This window comes from Populus alba, chromosome 3 (genome assembly GCF_005239225.2).
Source record: "Populus alba chromosome 3, ASM523922v2, whole genome shotgun sequence".
In the NCBI taxonomy this organism is placed as follows: Eukaryota; Viridiplantae; Streptophyta; class Magnoliopsida; order Malpighiales; family Salicaceae; genus Populus; species Populus alba.
In genome coordinates this window covers 2,078,346-2,105,080 of record NC_133286.1, presented here as the reverse complement: position 1 = coordinate 2,105,080, position 26,735 = coordinate 2,078,346, and the positions used below count along the sequence as shown (strand labels likewise).

The window sequence follows — 26,735 nt, the reverse complement described above, 5'->3', positions numbered from 1 at the left end:
ATTAAGCCACACAACGGCAACAGAGACCTCACCTTTAGAAATGCTTATTATTAGAACGTTCCAGACTCGGGGGGTTTGAATGATTGCTGCGATGGCGGTGGCGGCGGCGATTTGTTGACAGTGATGGGGCAGTACTGAAATACATTGTTAGGAGGAATCGCAAGTTAATTTGTCCTGGTGAGGTTGAAGAGGATGTGGTGACAGCAGCAGTTGACCACTTGTCCGTCATCATGGTGGTCCTAATGTCACAGGAGATGTCGTCACAACCTGACATTTCGGTAGTTTTTTTTGTAGCGGCGTGTATAATGGGACCGTTTGTTTCCGAGCCGTGTTTTTTTTTTTTTTTTTTTTTTTATTATTATTTTGAATTGCTTTTCTATATAAAATTAAAATTTTTAATATTTTTAGATTCTAAAAATATTTTTTAAAAAATTAAAAAAATATATAATTTTATTATATTTCTAAATAAAAAATACTAGAAAAAAAATATTATCATAATAATAAATGCTGCATTGATAGAAGTAATAATTTAAAGTGATGTATCGTGATTTTACATATATAAGTATACAACGTGCTTTATATTTATTTTTTTAAATTTTAAAATGATTAAAATAAATATTGTTAAGAAATTAAACAATTAAATTATAGAGGATAAAATATATTTTCTTATCCATATATTTCATTTTATGTTTTATGAAAACCTAACACAATTAAAATAAATATTTTCAAGAATTGAAATTATTTAAATTAATAAGGAAAAATTTTCTTTAACCAAATGTGTCCTTTTTATTGATGTTTTTTTCCTAGAAAAAAATACATATTTTTTTTTATGAAAACAAAATAATTTTTTAAAATAAAAGCTTAGCTCACTTGAGAATAATATTTCAATAAAAAAATACTATCATGAATTTTTTTTTATCATAAAGTATAAATGAATAAAAAATTAATTAGTTTCATAAAAATATATGAAAACTAACATAGTTTGTATTTTAGTTATTGTTATAAAACTTGAACCAAATTATTGTTCGACTCAAAACTAGCTAAGGTTAATTTGAAATCTAGACCAATGAATAAAAAAAAAAGAATGGACCTAGTTAAAAACTAGAGTTGATTAACCACATGTACTTGGGTAAGATCCGGTAAATAATTTATTGACTTTTTTTTTAATTTTTTTAAATCTAAACAACATCTCTTAATAGAAAATTTATCTCATTTAACTTGGATGAACCTGCCTTGTCCCGAATGTAAAAAACTGTGAATGTGACATTTCTAGTAGGATATAAAGTTGAAATTTGATTCATTGAACTGATATTGAACGTAATTATTTAATTTTGTTCTTAAAATGTCAACCAAACCTAAAATGTCAATGTATGGACTAATTTCATGTCACTATATGCTTCATTAATTTATTTTAAGGCAGTGTATATCAAAAATGGAAAAGAAAAATCATGGCTACACAAACTTTTTAAAATGAACAACATTATCTATTGATCTGATAAAATCGAATTACCGAGTCTGATTTCATGTTTCTGAATTGTTAATAATTTTTTGTCAATAAATAAGTTGAATATGAAATAGATTTTTAAATAGATAAGTTCAGCTAACTAATAAAACCTGAATTAAATAGATTTTTTAAAAACTAATAAAAAAAATTCCGGAAATGACAAGAAAAATAATAAGAATGATGAAACAACAACTTCCCTATCTAATTTGAATATGAAAAAAAACCATAACTCCTTATATATGGTGAGCTGACCTTTTATTAAATTAGATTTGTAGAACGTCGTCATGCTCATGCACTCTTATCTCGATTCATAATTGAATTAAAAAGTTATGCTAATTTCAACTAGCAAATTTGTTTTACTACTCATCCAAGCATCTTATACATAAAATAATTTAGACACGTCGATGTGCTCAAAGAACATATATGCTAGACTTTTTACATTTCTAATTTACTAACTATATATACAGCTGACAACATTATCTGTCGATCTGATAAACTAAAACCGAGTCTTTGCACAGAGAAATTAAGTTTAGTTTCCTCGGTGGACCATATATGTTCTTGAAGCTTGTTTGATATTTTAATTGTTGTTGTTTTTTAAATAATTTTTATATTAAAATGAATGTTAATAATTTTTTTTTTAAAAAATTATTTTTAACATCAACACATCAAAATGATTTGAAAACACTAAAAATATATTAATTTAAGTTAATAAAAAAATAAAAAAAATTAAAATTTTTTTTAAAACTTTTAAAAATATATATATAAAAAAAAAACTTAATTAAAAACATCAATATTATGGCCACAAATTTCTTCTATGGGTTCCTCGTATAGGCATAGTGATGGAAATGAATAATGGGAAGAACCGAGGAAACTTCCTAGTCGGAAGGTTCCTTGGAATTGCCTGAATTAAAAAACAAACCACCAAAGTTTTTCCACAGCTACTACGTATATTGATAATTTTCATACATGTTCTAAAAAAACAAAATATAATTTTTTTTTAATATAATTAAAATAAACTAATAAAATATATCTAATTAATTATAAAATTTTTTTAAAAATAATTGATAGAACCAGCAACTCTAAGAAAAAAAACAAAAATTATAAAATTATAAAAGAATCTCATCAAATTATTAACCAGTATCTTAAAACAAAACAAAAAATATATTTTGAATTTAAATTATTTTTATTTTTTTGATGAAAAATAAATTAATTGGTAACTCTGTTTTAATTTTTTATAGAAAAATTTTGCTCATAATTTGTATTTTTTTTTTGTTTGATTGGCTATAGGTTGCAGAATTTATATATTAGGGTAAATTGATAGGTCTTTTTTTATTTTACAAAATAATGCTTTTATATTTTTTTTTTCTTTCCATGTAGGTTTAGGTTAAGAGTAAATTAGGAAATCAAAGTAAAACTAAAGCCATAATTAATTACTCTAATAAAACCCATCTAAAAAATATGACATCTCCATTTATAAAAATTAAAATGTCTTGGAGGGGGGCCGGCCCCTGCTTCCCTCCCTGTTGACGTGGATAGCTTTTCACTAGTCTTCGTTTTCTACCACTCAACAAAGTTAATTATTAAAGAAGTAATGGTATCTTAAAACTTAGTTTTTCTTTTTTTCTTTCTATTTTTAAGCAATGAGGGCATGATTGTGCCGGCTTTAATTTCTAGAGTTATTTTACGATGCAAAATAGTGAAATACTATTAGTTATTTGAAGAAAAAATTCTCTAAAAATAATTATAGGAAGTAATTAATATTTTTATCATTTTTTTAGGGTAATAAATTTTATATTCTCTCGTCTTCGTGTTTATCTTTTTCTTTCCTAAAGAATAACAAAAAAATAACTAATACAGTGTCCATAGTTATTCTCACAACCAGTGGCGGAGCTTGAGTTTTTTTAAATGAGGGGGCAAATTATTAATAAATACTATATTATATAAACATGCATTAAAAATCAATTCAAAAAAAAATATATTAATTCATATCAAGTAAAATTAATTTAAAAATACATGTTAATTCATCAAAATTAAAACCTATTTCAATTCATATCTATATCCATATAATAAGTATATTGATTAAATTATACTTAATTATTTCTAGACATTTAATTGAGGAACAATGCCTAGTATGCGTGTAAGAGGAACAATGCTAGAAAAACATGTTTTCTACTTGATATTTTACTTACAAACAAATAATATGAAAAATATTAAATTTCAATAAACTACTCCGTCGATGTAAGAAATGCTAAGAATAATGGTTTTGCATGAATATTAATTTATTTATTTATAATAAAAAAAGAAACACTTAATTGATTAAATTAGCATATTTAAATATTTATTTTGAACATATTCATATCAAAACTTTCTAAATTATTATAAACCCTAATATTTTTAATAACTAATTATAAAAAAATAAAACAAAAATTAGATAATAAAACAAATAAAAAAATAAAAACATTTTACCTAAAGCATAAAGTAAAACGCAAGAAAAATTAATTAATGAGTAAAGCAAGAGGCAGGGAACGGTAGCTAGTTGAGACAGGGGAAGATAAAGAAAAGAAAGGGAAAAAGAAAAATAATTATGGCAATGAGATTATATAATATATATATATATATATATATATATATATATATATATATATATATATATAATTAAGGGGGCAATTGCCCCCTTTTGATCCACTGTGGCTCCGCCACTGCTCACAACATCATATTTTACACGAAGAATAAGTTTTTTTTTTTATCATATTTTAAAGATGTCATTTACATTCAAATAAATAAATTAATAATCTATATAGCAAATAAAAAATATTAAGGGATAGAAGAGAAACTAAAATAAGGAAAATGATGTTTTGTTTGTTTAGACATATGATGGAAAAGAAATAAAAAACAATTTATTATAGGATTTTACGAGTGAAATTCTGTCCATTTTTTTTTTACTTCAATCTTCTCTGAATCTGGGCGGACAAATTTTAGGTATATAAAAAAAGAAAGTTAAAGATTTATGTCCGTTTCTTTATTTTCTATTTCTAATTTTAGCTTTCAAACAAAGAAAAGAGGCTTATTATTTTATTTTATTTTTACATACTATAAATCTTTGAGATCACATTTATATAACTTAAATGATTTAAGATTGAAACTTTGAACAATAAAAATAAAATAAATCCACTTATCAATAACTTAAATTTCTAGAGAGGATAGCTATTTTATTTTATTTTCATATTAATGTGAATCTAATTAAATTAATAACAATGACTTATATTCATAATTATATTGTTTGGTTCTTGAAATTATTATGAAACGGTTATAAGTATGATTTTTTTTTTTATTTTAATTAATAAACTCAAACATAAGATATAATTCTTACATGATAGTTTAAATATTTAGATTAAAATGGTTCTTTGATACTAAAATATATATTAATTTTTTTTAGAATTAAAAAAAGAAGCATTTCATTACTATGTTATCATCAAAATCAATAAACAAATAAGTTTGCTTACTTTTTTTGTCGAGCCCACGTCAATTTATAGCATTACGCATCTCTCTCTCTCTCTCTCTCTCTCATTCTCTGAGTTTGTTTCCTAGTGTATATTAGCTAATCTCTGCTCCCACCCTAGCCTTCTCTCTCCATAGAAACTCTTCATCTCCTGAAAAAGAATGGAACAAGTACATCTCTTCACGAAGAAACTAAAACCAACCCATATAAGCCACGCTCTTTCATTTCCAACCCGTGTCCTTGAGGCTTTTCCAATTCCTGAAGGAGCCCATATGATGAATTTTGAAGCAGTCGATGCTACTGATAATGCATGGAGGTTTTTCCTGTCAACCCGTCTGACTGGAGCATACCCGAAACCCGTTCTTCTACGCTCTTCTTGGGGTCGTTTTGTAGAGCAGAAAGGCCTTGCTCCCGAAGACAGGGTTGTCTTCTTCATGGAGAGAGATGACATGGTCAGGAGGTACACGGTGAGAGCTCAACGAAAAGTGATGATCTTGATGGGGCAAGATATTTGGGTTGACGTCGAGGATCTTCCCCTGTATGATCTTTGAAGAGTTTGACCTATAAGCTGTACGTAGCTACGAAAATAGTGTCCTTCCCCCTCCACCGGTAGTTATTCTAGCCTTGTAGCCTAGCTAGAGCCGTTTGGAAAGGTGATTTAGTATTGCTCTCTCGGATATGGTAATGTTAATATAATAAAATTCTGTTTAATTAGTTAAATAATTTGTTTAGCTGTAATTAATGTCATGCATGAGAAGTATTTATTGTATAGTTTGGCTTTCAAAGTTTCTTCCCTCTTCTTCTTCTTGATGCAGTATGCATGCTCAACGGTGTCCTATGAGCTTAATTTGAATAAAAAGGATATGATGAAGCTAATAAAAATAACTCAAAAGTTGGCATAAGTCAACTCCCTTCTATACCCATAATTGTCTCTACCAAAGTATATATTGACATGAGGCTGTTCCCATTGGAGACATGAAGTGCGACCATCTCTACCTCAGTACTTGACCAATCTCATGTTTAGTAATACGATTGTACATGTTTTTGTAGGAATTTAAAAACATCACAGTTTTAAAAATCTAAAACAAAGATTGACACGAGGTAAAGCTTTATTCATGAATTCAAAGGATTGACTTTAAATATTTTTTTAAAATAAAATCTTATCAAGTTAATAATTAGGTTTGGTTTTGACTAGGTTGATCAGGTTATCGAGTCAATCTCATATTTAGTAATAATGGTACATGTTTTTGTAAGAATCTAAAACATCATAGCTTTAAAATCTAAAACAAAAACTGACATGAGGCAAAGCTTTATTCATTGAATTAAAAGGATTGACTTTAAATTTTTTTTTAAAAATAAAATCTCATCATTCTTGTAAAAAGTTAACAAGTTAATAGTTAGGTTTTCACTAAGTTAATCAGGTTATTGAGTCAATTAGGTTTTTTCTTTATTTTTTTCTTCAATACAGACCAATTCAAGCGTTGAGATGGCCAGATGTCAAATTGACCTGTCAAAACCAGTCTGAGTTTTAAAATAATAATAAATATTTTAAATTTATGATTTTGACATTAATATTTTAAAATCATTTCAAAATATAACACTAATTATCATTGATTCAATATTTGCTTGTCCCAAGTACATTTTCAAAACATTTTATTTATTTATTTATTTTTATCTTGGTAAGGTTAAAGATGATGAGAATTATAATTGTTATTCAATTTCACTTGAAAATTTAAAAATGAAGAGACTTAATTTGAATTAAATCAGACTAGATATTAAATTGATAAAATTTGACAATAATTTTATTGGCCTAATTCAATCTCAACCCAGTTAACACCAAAGAAATTCTTTTAAAAAGTAAAACAATATTGTTTTACTAAGAACAATTATAAACTTAATAATTCAAAAGTTGACTTTTCGAGGCCCGTGTTTTAGTCAATTCATAAATTGAGCTTGGTGTAGATGTGAACATATTCTGACAATTGACCTTTGTTTTTGCATTTTAAAAAAAATTAAAATATTATTTTAATATATTAAAAAAAAATACTTTAAAATAAAATACTTTTACACCACTTAAACACCCCAAAAACAAACTAGTGGTAATGTCAGCGGCACATGTATGTATATACACGGCCAGTGGTTGGAAGAGGCAGTGATTTGATGCTTAGTGTTTTATACATACAGTATACAACATGCTTCGAATCTGGTAAAATCAAAGCATCTCCAACTATACGGTATTTATTGTATAGTTTGGCTTTCAAGTGTCCTATGAGCTTAATTTGAATAGAAAGGATATGATGAAGCTAATAAAAAAAACTCAAAATATTGTTGGCATAAGTCAACTTCCTTCTATACCTATAATTGTCTGAACCAAAGTATATATTGACGCGAGGTTGTTCCCATTGGAGACATGAAGTGTGACCATCTCTACCTCACTTGACTAATCTCATATTTAGTAGTACTATGGTACATGTTTTTGCAAGAATCTAAAAAAATCATAATTTTAAAATATAAAGTAAGATTGACTCAAGCTAAAGCTCTAGTCACAAATCAAGAAAACTAACTCTTTAACTTTTTTAATAAATCAAAATAATAATTTTATATAAAAATAAAGCTAACTGATTAATTATTTGGTTTTAACCAGTTAATCAGGTTATCAAATCAAACAAGTGTTTTCTCTAAATTTTTTTTAACACAAACCAGTTCAAGCTTCGGGTTGGCCAGATACCAAATTAATCTGTCAAACTAATCCCAAGTTTTAAAATAATATTTGCTTAATTTATGATTTTGATATTAATGTATGAAAATCTTTTCAAAATTAACATTAATTAGCATTAATTCAATATTTGCTTGTCCCAATTACATTTTCAAAACATTTAATTTTATTTTGTCTTGCTAAGGTTAAAGATCGATGATGAGGATACAACAATTATTATTAAACCCTACTAAATTTAACTTGAAAAAATTTACAACTCAAAGACTTTATTTGAATTAAATCAGATCAAATATTGAAGTTATTATTAATAAAATAAATTAAACCTAATTTTCTCATAGCCTCCCAACCTCCCTTTTTCAATGGAACAACCACCACATACATCTTTAAATTCTGCAGCACCAGCAGTCCAGCTTTCTTCTTCTCCGACAGTGCAGCCCTCTTCTCTTGCAGCGCCTCCTCTGCTTTCCTCTACTACATCATCGCCTGGATTCTCCTCTGCCATGGCTGGTGAACGCCTCCTCTTGCAGCCCACGTTTGCTGCCTCTACTGCCGCAAGCATTATCTCTCTTTCTCACACTCATCAAGTCATCTCCCTCAAATTAACAAACACCAATTATTTATATTGGCGTATGCAAATGCTACCTTATCTCCTAGGCCAAGGAGTTTCTGGTTTTGTTGATGGCTCCAACACATGTCCACCAACACATGTTCTTGCCCATGATGGTATCTCTCTTCAGATAAATCCGTTTTTTCAAACCTGGAAACAACAGGACCAACTCATTCTAAGTGCTCTTCTTTCCTCCCTATCTATGGAAGTTTTGCATCTTGTTGTTGGTTGTCAAAGTTCTTGTTTAGCTTGGGGCACTCTTGAGCGAGCTCTCGCTTCCACCTCCAACTCTCGTATTATGCAACTTCACGGCTCTCTTCAGGATCTTCGACAGGGTGATGAATCAGTAACTCAATTTATGCAAAAAGCGAAGGCCTTATTTGATGAATTGGCCGCTGCTGGTCGGCCAGTTTCACTTGAAGATTTCAATTTATATGTGTTTCGTGGTCTTCGGGGAGAGTTTAAAGACTTAGTTACCAGTCTTATTACCAAGGCTGAACCTTTATCATATGCAGATCTTCACAACCATCTCCTCACACATGAATTTCTTCACAAATCTTCTGCTTCCATACATGCTCCTCTGCTGCCCACACCCAGCATTCCATCTTCTGCTCTTGTTGCATAGCGCCAGACTTTTGGCAATTTTGGCCGTAGTAGGGGCCGCTTCAACGGTGGCTGGCGTCCCAACCAGTCCAACAACAGAGGCAACCAATTTGCTGGCTCCAGACCTGATCACCGCAGCTTCCAAAACACCTCCTTCGGTGACAATAGGCAAGGCTCTTGGCAGCGTAATAGGGGGCAGAATCCACGCTGTCAACTGTGTCAGAATTTCGGCCATACAGCTCCCCATTGCCCTCAATTCCAGCAACGAGGTTATGGCCAACAACCTACTGCCAACCTGGTGCAGCGCAATCTCTCCTCAACCGGTTCTGTTGATTGGTTTCCAGATACCGGTGCCAATCAACACGTCACACCTGATCTTGCCACCTTGACCGCTTCAGAACCGTACCTTGGTAATGATAATTTGCATGTTGGTGATGGTAAGGGCCTTCCTATATCTCATCTTGGTCATACAAAAATATATACACCACATCGTTCTTTCACCTTATCTAATGTTCTTCATGTTCCTGCAATCACAAAACCTCTGCTCTCTGTTCAGAATTTTTGTCTTGATAATAATGTTTATTTTGAATTTCACCCTCGTGTGTTTTATGTCAAGGATTTCAACACCCATGAAGTCCTTCTCTCAGGTCAGAGTAAAGATGGTCTCTATGCCCTGACCAAGTCTTCCGTCACGTCAGTTCCTCAAGCCTATTGGTCTCCCTGCACTTCTGCCTCTGCCGATTTATGGCATCGTCGACTAGGTCATCCTACTTCACGTATCTTTCAATTGTTAATCTCGAAAAATAAGATTATTTGTAACAACAAACTTCTTAATTTTCAATGTCAAAGTTGTCCTTTAGGAAAATCATCGCGTTTGTCTTTAGGACCTACTGGTCACAAAACTTCTGCTCCACTTGAATTAATTTTTAGTGATGTATGGGGCCCTGCTCCTCTTTTTTCTTCAGATGGCTATCGTTATTTTGTTATCTTCGTTGATGCTTATACTAAATATGTATGGTATTATCCTCTAGTTGCCAAGTCTGATGTTTACTCTGTTTTTCATCAATTTCAAACTCTTGTCGAACGTCAATTTTCCTTAAAAATAAAATCTGTTCAAACTGATTGGGGTGGTGAATACCGAAAACTATCCACATTTTTTAGACCATTGGTATTCATCATCGTCTGATTTGTCCCCACACTCATGAACAAAATGGAACAGTAGAGCGTCGTCATAGGCATATTGTGGAAACAGGTCTTACTCTTTTAGGGCAATGTAAAGCACCTTTTCGATTCTGGAATTATGCTTTTGAAACCTCTGTTTATCTTATAAATCGCATGCCTACTCCTATTCTTGCCCATCGCTCTCCGTTTGATTGTTTATTTCAACGGTCTCCTGATTATCATTTTTTGCGTACATATAATAATCATAAATTGGATTTTCGTTCCTCTTCATGTGTGTTTTTTGGATATAGTTCCTCGCATCTTGGTTATCGATGTCTTGACATTGCATCTCACCGTATTTATATTTCCCGTCATGTCCGCTTCCATGAACATGTTTTTCCATTTGATAATTCTGAATAGATTGCAAAGGTCTCCACCACAACCCCCACCCCACCCACTACTGTCACCCTCCCAAATTTGCTAAACCACCCATCGCTACCCGCTTTCACTAGTCACCTAAACAGCCCACAACACTCCGCTTTGCCACTCCAAACAGCCACCCGACCACAGCCTCCACCCATCCCTTGGCCATCATCCCATGCTTGTTTATCTAACCCTTATGATGCAGGTTCAGATCGTCAATTGGTCTCCTCACCTCATGGTCTTGGGGCACTTTCTAGTCCCTCCTCTGCTTCGCCCTCCCTGGCTAGCACTCCTGCCGCTTCAGTCTCTACCTCCAGCCCCTCCTCTACTGACAATCCTATGCTTGAGGCTACTTCTTTATCATCCTCTCCCGCTGGTCTGCAACTTATGGTTGATTTGTATTCTTATCAGCTGCCACAGGTCTCCTCGCTACAACCGTCTTCCCCTGCGTCTCCACTAGCACACAGCAGACATCCTATGACTCTTAGACCGCGTCAGCCGAAGATAGCTAATCTAGTTGCTTCCACTGCCGCTACTTCTACCTCCACACGGGTACTGTATTCTCCCTCTTCTGAGCCTTTTGCATTCTCTGATGCTGACCGATATGCAGTTTGGCATAATGCTATGTGTGATGAGATCGCCGCTTTACGCGAAAATCGCACTTGGTCTTTGGTTCCATTTCATCCTTCGATGAATGTTGTTGGCAGTAGATGGGTATATCGGATCAAACGTCGTGTTGATGGTAATATTGAGCGCTATAAAGCGCGCCTTGTTGCTAGAGGTTTTACCCAGCAGGAAGGTATTGATTATTCTGAAACCTTCAGTCCAGTTATTAAGCAAGCCACTGTCCGATTGGTTTTCTCTATTGCGGTTTCGCGAAATTGGAAGATTCATCAGCTTGATATTCATAATGCCTTCCTCAATGGTGTTCTTACTGGAGAGGTCTATATGAAACAGCCTCCAGGTTTCGTTGACTCTTCTCTTCCATCTCATGTGTGTAGATTGCACAAATCATTGTATGGTTTGAAACAGGCACCGAGAGCATGGTACACTCGTCTAAGTGATTTTTTGCTCTCCATCGGTTTCCGAGCTTCCAAGGTTGACACCTCCCTGTTTATCTTATCTGATGGTACTAATATCTTTTATCTCCTAGTGTATGTTGATGATATTATGCTCACGGGTAGCAACTCTGCTATGCTTCATCACCTTATACAGTTACTCAGCTCTGAGTTCAAGCTTCGTGACTTAGGTGTTGTTCACTACTTTCTGGGTATTGAAGTTCAGTCTACCAGTATGGGTTTAATACTGCGTCAACATAAATATATTCTTGACATCCTCACTCGAGCTGGTATGACTTCTTGCAAACCAGTTGATACTCCGGTCTCCCCTTCAAAAGTCATTTTATTATCGGATCATTCATTCTCTGATCCTACACGATTTCGTCAAGTCATGGGTGCTCTTCAATATCTTACCTTCACCCGTCCAGATATATGCTTTGCTGTTAACAGAGTCTGTCAGTTTATGCATGCTCCTACAGATTCTCATTGGGCCGCTGTCAAACGTATTTTACGTTATCTTAAAGGTACGACATCTTATGGTTTCCATATCACTCGAGGCTCCTCTTTTGCTCTACATGGCTTTACAGATGCAGATTGGGCTGGTAGTATTGATGATCGCAAGTCTACGAGCGGCTATCTTGTTTTTTTTGGTCAGACGCCGATTTCTTGGAAATCCGGCAAGCAACGCACTGTTGCTCGCTCCTCTACTGAGGCTGAGTATAAAGCCCTTGCTGATGGTACCGCTGAAGTCATTTGGCTTCAATACTTGTTAACAAATTTGCAGGTTCCCTCAGTCTCTGTCCCTACCATTTGGTGTGATAATCTTGGTGCTACCTATCTCTCAGCAAATCCTATCTTCCATGCTCGTACTAAGCATGTTGAAGTGGATTATCACTTTGTTCGTGACCGTGTTGCCAAGAAAGAAATTCAGATTCGTTTTATTCCATCTCGAGATCAACTTGCCGATGTCTTCACTAAACCGTTTCCTGTTGCATCCTTTACTGCTTTTCGATTCAAGCTTCGGGTTGATCCCCCACCCTCAGCTTGAGGGGGCATATTATAGAATAAGATTCTAATATAGGATGTTGTAATCATTACAGTTACTGCAGTGTTCTACTGCCTCTATATAAATAGGAAGGTTGGCTAAGGCACAACCCAACACATTCTATTATTCTCAACTGATATAAGTAAATGGTTGCACATTAAATTAATGAATTATAAATTACTAATTCTTTTTTTTTTTCCGTTATCCATATCTCTTTTTTGAAATATGTAAAAGATTTTACTAAAAATTCAATTCATAAAAAGATTAATTATTTTGCATAAACCCAAAATTTGAATCATAAGTTATATATTGACTAGCTAAGTTGACCAGATTTACCCAAGTCATGGTTCCATAAAACCTGACCCAGACTGAGACTAGATCCCAAGTCAACAGTGTTACCTGAGCAGGCCGGTTTTATAACAATGACTTCAAGCATTCTTATGAAGACGACTAACCTTCCAGCTCATCCAAAATGGACAACCATCTGGTCGACAGGGATGGTGAAGTTCCATTTCAATGCTGCCATTGATGTTCAAAATAAGGTGGCCAAATGGGTTTCTTCCATTCAAGTCTACTGAATCATGCTCGTCGAGCTAACAATAGAGCTGCTCATGCGATGGCCTTCTAGGCTACGTTTGAGGGTGATAATTGTATTACACAGGGGAAGATCCTAGTGATTGCAAACTCTGATGCATCTTAGCTGTTTTTTTTTTTTTTTAAATGAAAGGAAACAAGCTATCAAGGAAGATGAGAAAAAATGAAATACATAATTAAAAAACCTAGAAAACACTGTAGGCCATTCAACTCTGTAAATCTGGCAACTCTTTTGCGCTAACCCACCAGACACAAACACATGCACAATTATCTCGACTAAAGTTTCCAGCCCACAAGAACTACTCAATTACTAACCACCATACAAGTTTCAAAGGGTCTGAGAACTAGAAATTTAGAGCTAACCCAGGCAAATAGCATACAAGTTGAGAGCTTAGATCAAATTGTCGTTTATATGTGTTTTGCAGCACTACACTTGACTGATGTACCAATCTAATAGAAAGGAAGTTATAGAGCTACCTTGAGAGTTGGGATAGAACAAGGCATGGAATTCTAAAATTTCATCTGAAACCATTCCCCTGCATCCTCCAAGAATGTTCAATTCTTGTGATTTATAGAACAAAGCAACGAACACAAACAGGCTGGCCTTTTGCTCTATATCCGAATCCAACCTTGGCATCCCTGAAATGGAAGATCTCATTAGAAATTACTAGGGTATACAAGAGTAGTTTATAATTTTAAATTCCAGCAAGCACTTTTTCGGTTTTTTATGTTTATAATGTTGCCAAATGACCCATAACACTCTTAATCTTTATAAAACAGAGACTACAAGAATCAAATAGAGAGAAAATAGAAAGAAGTGAAGAGACTAAATAAATTCATTTTTCTTTAGTTTGCTTAACCTCTGTCACACAAGATAATTGTTTATATAATTATAGTTAACGAACTAACGACTTTGAGCTAACTAACTAACTAACTGCTATATTATGATTATGATAAGTGTCACAATCTAAAGCAATATACTCTAACATCCCCCCTCAAGATTAGACTTGGAGAAACCAAGCATGAGATTGCAACAATGGGTGCGGAATAGAGGAGCACTCAACCCCTTGGTAAGAATATCAGCAAACTATTCTTGAGACGACACAAACTGCATTGAGAGTTGGTTGTGTGAAACTCTTTCATGAACAAAATGCACATCTACTTCGATGTGCTTGGTCCTTTGATGCTGAACAGGATTGAAAGACAAGGCAATGGCTGACAGATTGTCACAAAAAAGAACGGGCACACACCAGGTAGTGAAATGTGTAGAAATGCTAATAACTGTTTTATCCAATCCAATTCAGCGAAGGTCAATGATAAAGCACGATATCCAACTTTAGTCGAGGATCGAGAAACAGTTTGTTGCTTCTTAGAGGACCGTGAAATCATATTGTTGTCCAAGAAGACCACCAAACCAGTGGTAGACCACTTGTCATTAAGGTCCCTTACCCAATCAGCATCATTAAAGGCTTTTAAATGCAAATCACCTCTAGTATAGGATAGACCAAGTTGCATAGCGCCCTTAATGTATCATAGTATACGTTTGACAACAGTAAAATGAGACACCATAAGATTCTGTATAAACTGACATACTTGATGCAAATAAAAAGCAATGTTAGGCCTTGTGAAAGTTAAGTACTGTAGAGCCCCAACAATGCTTCTAAACAGCGTAGGATTTTAGTAAGGTTCCCCATCCTCTTTGAGTAGTTGATGGTAAGGGAGACATGGAGTATCACAAGGTTTAGCTGCAACCATTTCAGATTTAGTCAACAGATCCTTAACATATTTGGTTTGTGACAGAAACAAATTGGTGACAGTTTGAGTGATCTGGATCCCTAAGAAATAGTGGAGGAATCCTAAATCTTTGATATCAAATTCAGTAGTAAGAGCACTAATAGCTTGCTGAATTTCACCAAACGCACTTTCAGTGATAATAATATCATCCATATAAAGAAGCAGGACCACAATCGCAGGACCAACATGTTTGACAAACAAAGATGAATCGGAGTAGGTGGTTTCAAACCCCATAGAAAAAAGAAATGGAGTAAATTGATCATTTCAAGCCCTAGGAGTTTGTTTAAGTCCATAGAGAGATTCATGCAACTTACACACAAGATAAAGATGATTGGAATCTTCAAAACCAGGAAGTTGAGACATATAAACCTCCTCTTGGAGAATGCCATGCAAAAAAGCATTTTTGAGATCTAATTGTCATAGAGACCAATTGAAATGTGCAGCAAGAGCAAGAACTAACCTGACGGTTGTTGGTTTCATAACAAGACTAAACATCTCCCCATAGTCCAATCCAGGTTCTTGACTGAAACCTTTAGTAACCAACCTTGCTTTATGTCTAGCAATAGAGCCATCAGAGTGTGTCTTAACCTTAAAAATCCATTTACAACCCACCAGATTCCTGTTTGTTGGCAATGAAACTAGACTCCAAGTGCTTTGATCAGGTAGAGCATTCACTTCTTCTTTCATGGCTTGTAACCACATGGGAATTTTAACAGCAAACTTGTAACTAGCTGGTTCAACCAAGGACATATCAGCACCTCCCAAGTCTTGAATATTAACTGAGAAGGCCTTTTTTTCTAATAATCACACTCTTGCTTTTAGTTTGCATTGAATGTAAATTGAGGGGAGGAATAGACAACACCACTTTAAAATTATCAGGAATAAAATCATGAGATTCTGAACTAGAAGTAACGTTGATATCAGGTACCACAGGAAACAGAGAAGAGGCTTGGAGTGGAGCAACAATGGACTGGGAATGAGCAAAGACAACACAAGGGACAGGTGTATGGGTACGAGAAGGAAGAGATGGAGAAGCTGGATGGTTGGGACAATTACATTTTTTGGAGTTACTATAGGCACATGACAAGTGGAAGGCTGACAAGGTGATGGTGAAGTTAGTGTGTTTGAATGTGTTGACAATAAATCTGGATATAGAAACTATTGTTCATCAAATATATCATGCCTAGAGATAAACAATCTCATTGGATGTATATGATAACACAAATAACCTTTATATTTTGTGGTATATCCAATAAGCACACATTTCATAGTTTTAGCCTGCAATTTGGTGCTACTATAAGGTTTGAGGAGAGGAAAACAAGCATGTCCAAAAATTTGTAAATGAGTAAGACTTGGAGATTAGGTGAATAACATCTCAAAAGGGGAGCTATGATGAAGAACAGCAGTAGGAATACGATTGATTAAATATATGGGTGTTTGACAAGCAAAGGACCAAAACTGAGATGACATTTGGCTGTTTGTAATAAGGTGATAGTGGTTTCAATAATATGCCTATGTTTCCTCTCAGCTAACTCATTTTGTTCAGAAGTATATGGACATGAGAGGTGATGAGAAATGCCCTAGTAAAGGAGAAAATTATTCAATCTAATGCTGGTATATTCCCCCCTATCAGTTTGAAGAGTTTTAATGGTGGATGTAAATTGATTAACAACAAAAGAATAAAAAAGAACTAAGGTAAAGAACAAATCAGACTTGTTTACTAAAGGAAAAATCCAGCAATAATTGGTACACTCATCAACAAAGATGGTGTAGTATTGATAACCATCGACCGATATACAAGGTGCAGGACCCCACAAATCAATATGTATAGTTTCGAAAGGAATTACAGACTTATTGACATGCTGTGGAAAAGGTAGTTTGCTAAATTTCCTTTCAAGACATGGATGCCACATTAAAGGTGAGGTAGTTTTAGGAACATGCACATTTGCTTTATGTAACATCAGAGAGACAATGGTATTTGTAGGATGTCCTAACCTATGATGTCATAGATTGGACTAAACAAGTTGACAAAGAAAAACTCGAGATGGATATGGTTGCTGGGAATTTGAAGGTGAGAAGGAGTGGATAAGATACAATCCATTACTACACAACCCCCAATAAATGATCTTCCCTGTGGCTTTGTCTTGTATCCAAAAATACAAGGCATCAAATATAAGCCAACAATTATTGTCAAGGCAAAGTCGATGGACTAACAAGAGATTCTGAGTGAGTTGAGGAACACAAAGCACTTAATTCAATTTAATTGGAGAAAGTAATGAAGTAATGGTAGAATGACCAATATGAAACACTGTCAAACCTTCACCTTCCTCTTTAAAATGTTCCTTTGCCAGATTCATTAACATTCTTCACAGTTAACTTTGTCTGCAATGCTTGTTCAAGAAATCTTCCTTCTCCTCTTTTATCAATTTTCTGCTCATGGGCTTGCAGAGATCCCATTAATTCTTCTATTGTCAGATTTTTCAAATTCTTTGATTCTTCAATTGCTACGACCAAATGAAAATTTTGAATCCAGAGACCTCAAAATTTTCTTCATCACACAAACATTATCAATATTTTCACCATTCCCTCTCATCTGGTGAACCACAGAGAATACTTTTGTTAAGTAATCTGAAACTGTCTCATTACTTTCTTTACTCAACTTCTCAAAGTCTCCTCTCAATGCTTGCAACCGTACCCTTTTTGTCTTTTCAACTCCACTATAAGTTTTGTTAAGCATTTCCCATGCCTCCTTTGACGTCTTTGCTGGTGCCACCATCTCAAGAGTTGTTTCATCAAGTCCTTGATAAATGGTGAATAACGCCTTATTATCCTTCTTCCTTGATTCTCTCAATGTTTGTCTTTCTGCATTACTCATTGCTACCTCTTCTCTTGTTGATTCTGGTTGAGTGTAACCATCTTCAACTAGCTCCCATAACTCTTGTGATCTTAGCAGTGCCTTGTATTGAATACACCACAGATCATAGTTTTGTTTGGTAAGATGGGGAATATGAAATTGAGAGTTGTTGTTGCTGGAAGCCATATCTACTCTCAAGCTCTAATGCCACTTTGTTGGAAAAAAACAATGACAGAATAGAGAAGGGATCACTACTCACACAATTTTGGTGGAATACAATACACTAAATAATGGTACTCTTACACCTTTCATTATCAAATACATACAATAGATAGACATTATAAAATGTCTTTTACAATCTTCAAAATTAGACTCTTACTTACTCTAGATTCATAGTATTTCTAATGTGGATGATTATTCATTGAACTAACTTCAATACACATAATCTTACTAAACAAGTTTACTAACTAACAAGAACTCCCACAATTTATAATCCAGGACACATAAGTAATCGAGATCTGCAATGGCGAGCAAGTAATGTGTGAGCTTCACTGGCTCCTGATCATTATCTCGGTTTGCATGAGCCTTTCGGAATGGCTTGATTACCAAACCATTTTGCAGGTTCATCATGAAATTTCTTCGCAGATCGTCAAACATTATAGTGTTTTTTGAACTGTAAAACTGAAACAGAAAGAAAACAGTATGTCAACTTGTGGTGCTTGACAATTGGACTTCATGCAAGAAACAAAATGGTTCCATTTTCTCCACAGTATTTGAAAAATATTAAAACATGGAGCAATTAAGTATGTCACTGTTATTTGTGTAACACATATAAACGATGGAAAATTATACACACGTGTCTTAAAATTGCACCTCTGGGAATTTAGCCCAAATCAACCCAAGTGGCTTGCATTCAGAGATTCCACAAGAGTCTGACTGAACTGTAATCATTGCCGAGTGGTTTAAAAGAGCTGTGATTTTGTAGTTCGGATTGTCGACGACCCCCAACTGTCCCATCTTCAATTCAAACCACTTCATGCTGTAGAAAAGAGGTACGTTTAGTATTTGACTCTTTTGGAATTTTATATTGTGTTAGTCATTTTAATTTTTAGTATTATTTAGGAATATTAATATTTACAATTTAGTAGTAAAGTAGGAATGTTGAGTTCTTATTTAGTAGGTTTTCCTATTTTTATAGGGATGTTTTAATTTATAAAGCTATTAGGATCTACTTTTCCTATTTCTATTTTGTTCGTGCCATTATATATGCTAGTCGTGTTGTGAGCATTGATTGATCAAATAAATTGGGTTTTTCACAGAATTGGTTCTCTTGAGTGTTTTGTTCATGTGTTTACGACTGTTTCTACATCACTTCATTTATCGGGCTTGGGATGTGGAGGAAAAGTAGAAAGCCAGCACAAAGAAAGAGAAAAAATCAAAGTGATCTGACCTGGTTGCAGACCATATCACTATGTCATATTCTGCATAAACGGCAGTGAGAAACTCATGTAGATCTGCACCAGATGACAACATTAGAAATTATTAACTGTTACAAAAAATTCCTCCAACCTAGCTTCTTACATGGTCGCATGAGTTCAAGTGGAGTCCCTGTTGTGGATCGGTGATCAAACAGCGTATAGTCAATGTCCAGAACAAGCAGTTTTTTCCCTGGACGACATGGATTTTTAAGTTCAATCTACAGATCCAAACACGACAAACATGGACATTACTCACAAGCTTTGTGCAGAAAAAATAATTATCAAATCGTGCATGCAAATTAATGTCAGTTTAGAAGTGTCATGCCATACACGTAAGGGACCAGGACTAGAACCGAGACCAGAGGGGTCGGTTTGCCCTAATCCTTAATAATTTGAATTGTTTTTCTATATAAGATTATTTTTTTTAATATTTTTAAATTACTTTAATATAAAAACTAATTTTTAAAAAATAAAAAAAATATATGCTTTTATTGTATTTTTAAATAAAAAAAATACTAAAAACACAATTATTATTGTTGTACCCTCTCGAGAGCGCGTGACGTCGCGTGACCCTTCCCGGAGCGGGGAATTGATTTCGAGGTCTTTGTTTTGTGAAAAAGGAGTCATCACCTAGTATTATCGTCATTAGAAAACCTAACTGGTCTTTTAGAGATTCTAAGGCAACAGACTAGTTGCGTAAAGGGAAGGTTTTAGCACCCTTAGTACGCCCTACCTAAGGTAAGCTGCTTGGTATTTGTTTTGCCTTATAATTGTTATGGTGTTGATGTTCTCTAATCCCATCACTTTTTCTAGGATAAGTTTGCTATGATGAATGATTTTGGGTTCAAAGTCTAAAAGAAAGAACCCTTTGCCACCATCGATCATACCTTTAGATATATCTATAGAGTACCAAAGCGAACCAGTACAGATCTCTTGAAATATGTGTTTGATTTGAAATAAATTTACAACCTATGAATTAAGAGACCACTAAAATAGAAATCTAAGGAGATTCAATGGGCTTAAAAGATCATTTTTTTCTTTAGTATTTCGATCGTTAAATCGCAAGGAAAAGAAACAAAAAAAAAAAAAAAACTAAGTTAGAAATGTAAGGAAATTCAAGATGCTTTAAAAGCCCATTTTTGCCTTAGCATTTCATACTTTCACGACTCATAAACCATTGAATCAAAATTTGAAATGTCCCCAATTATAATTGAGGCTTCTTTTAAGAATGTGCAAGTAAATTGTTCTAAATAACATTTTGGGCATAAACCTACCATTATGTTAAAAATGAACAAGTTAGATTACTCTTAACAATATTTCAGACATCTACCTTTCATAGGTTTCTTTTCCCTTATATTATTAAAGGATAATGACTTATTATTTCTAGAAAAGTATTTTGGATATTAACCACTTAGGGTTTATTTATCCAAATATTAACAGCAAATTTTCCCAATAACATTTTGGATATAACCCCTTTGAGATTTCTTTATCCAAATATTAATGGTGAATAAAATAATTATTCCCAATAATATTTTGGATATTAACCCATTTGGGATTTCTTTATCCAAGTATTAATAGTGAATAAAGATGAATTTCTCAAAAATAAGATTTTTATATTTTTGGAATATTAGCCAATACCCTTTGGAATTAATTTACAAACATGTTGTAAAATTCAAAGTGCAAGAAAATAATTTTTGTGTTTAAGAAATCCATGCTAAAACATATTTTTTTAACATCGAATATTTGTTTTTTTAAAAAAAAGAAATATTCAAAATATGTTAGGGTATTCAAAATTTGTATGCAACACACAAGAAAACATTTTTATTATATCAAAACAAAAACATCACAGTAAACACAATTAAAATGACAAGCCATCACATATATTTCTAACATTGCAAGACAGGTGCATGTAGAACAAAGCAGGAGGAACCCGGCAGGGGGAAAATACTTTTCAAAGCCAAATCTCATCCAACATACTTTGATCCATCCTCTCAAACTTAGAAACTAAACATAGCATGACCCATTATTTTCAATAGAAAAGAGTAAGTCCGTATACACATGAAAATCAAAGCTTTGAAACCCAATCCTATAGTAGAAACCGTGACCCACGCCTCTCCCCTTTTCTTAATCTCAGGCTTTGTAACGTTTGTTTCAGCTAAAGGAAACAACCTAAACATGCATTTGTATTACATATGTTAAATACCATAACTATAGACCAACGATCTGCTACCTCCCTTTTCACAGAAACAAGAATGAAAACGTGAACCAAACAACTGCCAAAAGAAAACCTCAAATGCAAAGGAACTCGAGCCAAACAAGAATGAAAACGTGAACCAAGCGTGGCAGATTTTATTTTCTATCCAATCCCCGTTTCTTCAATTCCTTCAAATCTTGCAAAATTTCTTCCAATTTCATCTTCAATCAACTCCCTTATTTTAGCATTTTTTTAATTCAATCCTTGGTCCAAAAAAGTCCTTCACATTGGCCTGTAATTGATCTTCAAACTTTAAATATCTTGCAATTAGGTCCCTCGAATCAAACCTATAAACTCGAGCCAAACCTTCTCATGACAAAATTCTCTACTTTCACATTAGATATTCAAACATGAACATCTTAAGCTTCTAATATCAAAATCAAGTGATTCAAAAGTCCAAATTCATCTACACGTCCAGGACTACAACTTTAATGAAGGATTCGAAGTGAGATAAAATCTATTTAAAGAACAGAATCTAGCAGCAATCTGGTTGATAAAAAAAAGTGGTCTCCTGATCTGATTCAGAAACTGACAATGCCGAGCATCCCAATATGATTGAGAGTATGACCTAAGAATAACGACCAGCAAAATCATGATGGAAACAGAGTCTTTAGTGCAAAACTCGAGTCAGAATCTTTTTCACGGCAAAATTCTCTACTTTCACATTTAGATATCAAACGGGAATATCTAGAACTTCTTATGTCGAAATCAAGTAATTCACTATTATAGAATAGGATTCTAATATATGATGTTGTAATCATTACAGTTACTCATGTATCTATCAGATTAGGATTCTAATATAGGATGTTGTAATCATTACAGTTACTGCAGTGTTCTACTGCCTCTATATAAATAGGAAGGTTGGCTAAGGCACAACCTAACACATTTTATTATTCTCAACTTGGTATCAGAGCAACAAAACCCTAAAATAAATTAAACCTAGTTTTCTCATAGCCTCCCAACCTCCCTTTTTCAATGGAACAACCACCACATACATCTTCAAATTCTGCAGCACCAGCAGTCCAGCTTTCTTCTTCTCCGACAGTGCAACCCTCTTCTCTTGCAGCGCCTCCTCTGCTTTCCTCTACTACGTCACCGCCTGGATTCTCCTCTGCCATTGCTGGTGAACGCCTCCTCTTGCATCCCACGTTTGCTGCCTCTACTGCCGCAAGCATTATCTCTCTTTCTCACACTCATCAAGTCATCTCCCTCAAATTAACAAACACCAATTATTTATATTGGCGTATGCAAATGCTACCTTATCTCCTAGGCCAAGGAGTTTTTGGTTTTGTTGATGGCTCCAACACATGTTCTTGCCCATGATGGTATCTCTCTTCAGGTAAATCCGTTTTTTCAAACCTGGAAACAACAGGACCAACTCATTCTAAGTGCTCTTCTTTCCTCCCTATCTATGGAAGTTTTGCATCTTGTTGTTGGTTGTCAAAGTTCTTGTTCAGCTTGGGGCACTCTTGAGCGAGCTCTCGCTTCCACCTCCAACTCTCGTATTATGCAACTTCACGGCTCTCTTCAGGATCTTCGACAGGGTGATGAATCAGTAACTCAATTTATGCAAAAAGCGAAGGCCTTATTTGATGAATTGGTCGCTGCTGGTCGGCCAGTTTCACTTGAAGATTTCAATTTATATGTGTTTCGTGGTCTTCGGGGAGAGTTTAAAGACTTAGTTACCAGTCTTATTACCAAGGCTGAACCTTTATCATATGCAGATCTTCACAGCCATCTCCTCACACATGAATTTATTCACAAATCTTCTGCTTCCATACATGCTCCTCTGCTGCCCACACCCAGCATTCCATCTTCTGCTCTTGTTGCACAGCGCCAGACTTTTGGCAATTTTGGCCGTAGTAGGGGCCGCTTCAACGGTGGCTGGCGTCCCAACCAGTCCAACAGCAGAGGCAACCGATTTGCTGGCTCCAGACCTGATCAGCGCAGCTTCCAAAACTCCTCCTTCGGTGACAATAGGCAAGGCTCTTGGCAGCGTAATAGGGGGCATAATCCACGCTGTCAACTGTGTCAGAATTTCAGCCATACAGCTCCCCATTGCCCTCAATTCCAGCAACGAGGTTATGGCCAACAACCTACTACCAACCTAGTGCAGCGCAATCTCTCCTCAACCGGTTCTGTTGATTGGTTTCCAGATACCGGTGCCAATCAACACGTCACACCTGATCTTGCCACCTTGACTGCTTTAGAACCGTACCTTGGTAATGATAATTTGCATGTTGGTGATGGTAAGGGCCTTCCTATATCTCATCTTGGTCATACAAAAATATATACACCACATCGTTCTTTCACCTTATCTAATGTTCTTCATGTTCCTGCAATCACAAAACCTCTGCTCTCTGTTCAGAATTTTTGTCTTGATAATAATGTTTATTTTGAATTTCACCCTCGTGTGTTTTATGTCAAGGATTTCAACACCCATGAAGTCCTTCTCTCAGGTCAGAGTAAAGATGGTCTCTATGCCCTGACCAAGTCTTCCGTCACGTCAGTTCCTCAAGCCTATTGGTCTCCCTGCACTTCTGCCTCTGCCGATTTATGGCATCGTCGACTAGGTCATCCTACTTCACATATCTTTCAATTGTTAATCTCGAAAAATAAGATTATTTGTAACAACAAACGTCTTAATTTTCAATGTCAAAGTTGTCCTTTAGGAAAATCATCGCGTTTGTCTTTAGGACCTACTGGTCACAAAACTTCTCCTCCACTTGAGTTAATTTTTAGTGATGTATAGGGCCCTGCTCCTCTTTTTCTTCAGATGGCTATCGTTATTTTGTTATCTTCATTGATGGTTATACTAAATATGTATGGTATTATCCTCTAGTTGCCAAGTCTGATGTTTACTCTATTTTTCATCAATTTCAAACTCTTGTCGAACGTCAATTTTCCTTAAAAATAAAATCTGTTCAAACTGATTGGGGTGGTGAATACCAAAAACTATCCATATTTTTTCAGACCATTGGTATTCATCATCGTCTGATTTGTCCCCACACTCATGAACAAAATGGAACAGTAGAGCGTCGTCATAGGCATATTGTGGAAACAGGTCTTACTCTTTTAGGGCAATGTAAAGCACCTTTTCGATTCTGGAATTATGCTTTTGAAACCTCTGTTTATCTTATAAATCGCATGCCTACTCCTATTCTTGCCCATCGCTCTCCGTTTGATTGTTTATTTCAACGGTCTTCTGATTATCATTTTTGGCGTACCTTTGGGTGTCTTTGTTTCCTTTTCTACGTCCATATAATAATCTTAAATTGGATTTTCGTTCCTCTCCATGTGTGTTTTTTGGATATAGTTCCTCGCATCTTGGTTATTGATGTCTTGACATTGCATCTCACCGTATTTATATTTCCCGTCATGTCCGCTTCCATGAACATGTGTTTCCATTTGATAATTCTGAACAGATTGCAAAGGTCTCCACCACAACCTCCACCCCACCCACTACTGTCACCCTCCCAAATTTGCTAAACCACCCATCGCTATCAGCTTTCACTAGCCACCCAAACAGCCCACAACACTCCGCTTTGCCACTCCAAACAGCCACCCGACCACAGCCTCCACCCATCCCTTGGCCATCATCCCATGCTTGTTTATCTAACCCTTATGATGCAGGTTCAGATCGTCAATTGGTCTCCTCTCCTCATGGTCTTGGGGCACTTTCTAGTCCCTCCTCTACTTCGCCCTCCCTGGCTAGCACTCCTGCCGCTTCAGTCTCTACCTCCAGCCCCTCCTCTACTGACAGTCCTATGCTTGAGGCTACTTCTTTATCATCCTCTCACGTTGGTCTGCAACTTATGGTTGATTTGTCTTCTTATCAGCTGCCACAGGTCTCCTCGCTACAACCGTCTTCCCCTGCGTCTCCACTAGCACACAGCAGACATCCTATGACTCTTAGACCGCGGCAGCCGAAGACAGCTAATCTAGTTGCTTCCATTGCCGCTAGTTCTACCTCCACACGGGTACTGTATTCTCCCTCTTCTGAGCCTTTTGCATTCTCTGATGCTGACCGATATGCAGTTTGGCATAATGCTATATGTGATGAGATCGCCGCTTTACGCGAAAATCGCACTTGGTCTTTGGTTCCATTTCATCCTTCGATGAACGTTGTTGGCAGTAGATGGGTATATCGGATCAAACGTCGTGTTGATGGTAGTATTGAGCGCGCCTTGTTGCTAAAGGTTTTACCCAGCAGGAAGGTATTGATTATTCTGAAACCTTCAGTCCAGTTATTAAGCAAGCCACTGTCCGATTGGTTTTCTCTATTGCGGTTTCGCGAAATTGGAAGATTCATCAGCTTGATATTCATAATGCCTTCCTCAATGGTGTTCTTACTGAAGAGGTCTATATGAAACAGCCTCCAGGTTTCGTTGACTCTTCTCTTCCATCTCATGTGTGTAGATTGCACAAATCATTGTATGGTTTGAAACAGGCACCGAGAGCATGGTACACTCGTCTAAGTGATTTTTTGCTCTCCATCGGTTTCCGAGCTTCCAAGGTTGACACCTCCCTGTTTATCTTATCTGATGGTACTAATATCTTTTATCTCCTGGTGTATGTTGATGATATTCTGCTCACGGGTAGCAACTCTGCTATGCTTCATCACCTTATACAGTTACTCAACTTTGAGTTCAAGCTTCGTGACTTAGGTGTTGTTCACTACTTTCTGGGTATTGAAGTTCAGTCTACCAGTATGGGTTTAATGTTGCGTCAACATAAATATATTCTTGACATCCTCACTCGAGCTGGTATGACTTCCTGCAAACCAGTTGATACTCCAGTCTCCCCTTCGAAAGTCAATTTATTATCGGATCATTCATTCTCTGATCCTACACGATTTCGTCAAATCGTGGGTGCTCTTCAATATCTTACCTTCACCCGTCCAGATATATGCTTTGCTGTTAACAGAGTCTGTCAGTTTATGCATGCTCCTACAGATTCTCATTGGGCCGCTGTCAAACGTATTTTACGTTATCTTAAAGGTACGGCATCTTATGGTTTCCATATCACTCGAGGCTCCTCTTTTGCTCTACATGGCTTTACAGATGCAGATTGGGCTGGTAGTATTGATGATCGCAAGTCTACGGGCGGCTATCTTGTCTTTTTTGGTCAGACGCCGATTTCTTG

The 26,735-nt window shown here is 35.3% G+C and overlaps 1 protein-coding gene across 1 annotated transcript in view; it reads right to left on the bottom strand.

The window, feature by feature from the left end:
• Nucleotides 1-13,561: 13,561 nt before the first annotated feature.
• Nucleotides 13,562-26,735, bottom strand: part of LOC118044093 (ubiquitin-like domain-containing CTD phosphatase) — a 29,044-nt gene continuing 15,870 nt past the window's right edge. The window contains exon 7 of the mRNA XM_035052250.2: nucleotides 13,562-13,849. The gene's annotated coding sequence lies outside the window, so the exon portion shown is untranslated. The remainder of the gene's footprint in view (nucleotides 13,850-26,735) is intronic.